Source organism: Equus asinus, chromosome 4, assembly GCF_041296235.1.
Source record: "Equus asinus isolate D_3611 breed Donkey chromosome 4, EquAss-T2T_v2, whole genome shotgun sequence".
Taxonomy (NCBI): Eukaryota; Metazoa; Chordata; class Mammalia; order Perissodactyla; family Equidae; genus Equus; species Equus asinus.
The window spans coordinates 104,398,334-104,401,279 of NC_091793.1; the positions used below are offsets into that span (position 1 = coordinate 104,398,334).

At 35.7% G+C, this 2,946-nt stretch overlaps 1 non-coding gene across 1 annotated transcript; it reads left to right on the top strand.

Annotated features, from left to right (window-relative positions):
* The first annotated feature begins 581 nt into the window (after positions 1-581).
* On the top strand, positions 582-644 carry LOC123285399 (U7 small nuclear RNA). Its single transcript, XR_006527146.1, has one exon. It is a non-coding gene; the product is annotated as a U7 small nuclear RNA (small nuclear RNA).
* The last annotated feature ends 2,302 nt before the right edge of the window (positions 645-2,946 follow it).

Sequence of the window (2,946 nt, forward strand, 5' to 3'; positions counted from 1 at the left end):
TTGTATGACAAAATATTCATTCTATGGCTAGTGTTCAAATAAAAACATAAAAATATTTAATACTATGTGAAATATGTTGTGAGACTAGAAGTCGTTTTATTTTAAATCGGAAAAAAAGCAGGAAAATTGCCCTATTAAATAAATCTTAAGAAAGAAAAAAATGCTTATAACTTTTACTTAGAATTTATAGAGCGAAATTCATGCAAATGTTGATTAGATCATTTGACTCATTCAGCCTTTTTTTAATTTGATATAAAACTTTGGGAATTAATATACTGTTTTAATTTTGATAAGCATTGGTAAGGGAGAAAGTCATCATTATTCTAATAAATTTTCAACATGTATCTTGACAATTTTTCAATTTCCTCTGACCTTTCGAACAATAGCTCTACACATAATTCTCTACTCTAAAATTCATCAGTTTGGCTTGATGTAGAATTTATTCTTCTCTACCTTGAATTTGAATCCAGTTATTCATTTTTGTATCACTGTAATAAATTAGTAAATTAAAAATAAAAGGCTTAGATCCACCTCAGAATTTACTCATTTATATGACAGCATAGAACATTAGAAAGACTCCAGAGCATTACAGCTCTTTTAGAATTTGTCTAGCAGGTTTTCGGGTCCTCACCAGAAGAGCCCGCCCACCCCCGACCCTGCAAAAAAAAAAAAAGAGTCTGGGCTTCAGGGCCAAGCAGATGGAGGGTCAAAACCCAAATCAGCCATTGAGAGTGATGTCATCCCAGTAATTCATTTAACTAACTCCACTGTCTCAACTTATTTATCTGAATATTTAAAAATTACTTTTAATTAAACAGTAGTCTAAATTTGGATATATATGTTTAAAACGGAAAGGTTAGTTTTAAGAAGATTCAGTCTAGGGATAAACTCATCATTTCACTGGTCTTCACTCTCAATAGATTAAACGTTATCTCATACTTTATATGCCATACCAAACACCACTCATATTCCATATATGCTGTCATGTCATGTTTGGAGGCACCACAGCAGTTTAAAAATATTAAGTACATCAAGTAATATTGTTTATTAAGTACAACAGACACCTGTTTCAGAACTTCACAAAGAAGTAGACTGGAACATTGTTTTGTTTAAGTTAGGACTATTTATACTACAAGTAACAGAAAATCCAAATTAAACTAGCTTAAATAAGGAACACTGTTTATTGACTGATGTATCGGAGAAGAACAGGAGGAAAGTGGTCTTCAAACACAGCCTGATAAACCTTCCAAGTCCTTTTGTCTGCAAATCTCAGCTTGGCCTGTTTCTGAATGCTAGCTTCATCTTCATGCTGTGTCCTCTTATGATGGCAAGATACTTGCTTCCTTTCTCATCTCTAAGGCAATAGAGGACGGGTCTGCATATTAGACCTGCAGGAAAAGGCTGGCTGTTTCTGTATGTCCCGTGAGTGAAGAATGGTTTTTGCTTTTTTTTTTTTTTTGAAGATTGGCACCTGAGCTAACAACTGTTGCCAATCTTCTTTTTTTTTCCTGCTTTTTCTCCCCGAGTCCCCCCAGTACAAAGTTGTATATTTTAGTTGTGGGTTCTTCTAGTTATGGCATGTGGGACGCCACCTCAACCTGGCATTATGAGCAGTGCCATGTCCATGCCCAGGATCCGAACCAGCGAAACCCTGGACCACAGAAGTGGAGCGCGCGAACTTAACCACTGGGACATGGGGATGGCCCCAGTTTTTACATTTTTAAGTAGCTGAAAAAAATCACAAGGAGAGTAATATTTTGTGGCACATAAAAATTAGAATTTCATAGAATTATGAATGTCCATAATCAATGTCCATAAATAAAACTTTATTGGAACAGAGCCATCCTTATTCGTGTACTTATCTGTGGCTGTTTCCGCATTATAATGGCAGGCAGAATTGAGTAGTTACAGCAGGGACAGTACCACGTGACCAACTATAGAACATACATCCTGAGTTCAGCTTTGACGGGTAACCATGAAATAATCCCATGCTAGGAAAATGCCACACACAGATGGTCCAATCTATCAATGTGAATTTCTGCCTAAAAACCACCACTGAGGCAGAGAGGTGGGATACCCTAACTGGCTTAATTTATCTTTGCTATCTAGTATGGAAGCCACTAGTCACTGGTGCATGTGTGACTGAGGACTGATGTTTTTTCTTTTCAATTAATTTTATCTTAATTTAAAAATATATTAAATTCAGTGTATTTTAAGTATATTTAGAACATCGGTATGTGAAGTTACTTTATAACTATAATCTTTATGAAGTCTAAACACAGATCAAGTTTTTCAGATAAAAACTTAGCATCCAATTGAGGCGTGCTGTTTGTGTAAAATATATACCAGATTTTGAGGACTTAGTATCAACAAAAGGATGTAAAATATTTCATTAATATATTTGTATGGGTTACATATCGAAATGATAATCTTTTGGATTTCCTGAGCTAAATAAAACATATAAAATTTATCTTATCTGTTTCTTTTTACTTTTTCAAATATGACTAAGTATTTAAAATTATTTACATAGTTGTATTATATTTCTATTGGACAGAGCTAGCTTTATTCAAAATATATTAGCTTTAAAATGATAGAAATTGGGGGTAGGCCCTATGGAGTAGTGGTTAAGTTCCCATGCTCTGCTTTGCAGGCAGCCTGGGGTTCCCTGGTTCAGATCCTGGATGCGGACCTACGCATTGCTCATCAAGCCATGCTGTGGCAGGCGTCCCACATATACAGTAGAGGAAGATGGGCACAGATGTTAGCTCAGGGCCAGTCTTCCTCAGCAAAAAGAGGCGGATTGGCGGCAGATGTTAGCCCAGGGCTAATCTTCCTCAAACAAAAAAAGAAATGATAGAAATTGATTTCCTCTAACAAAACAGTTACGAAGAAGGGCAATGTTTCAGAATGAGAAGGCAGCTCTGCTCCTTTAGTTAGTCAAGGGAT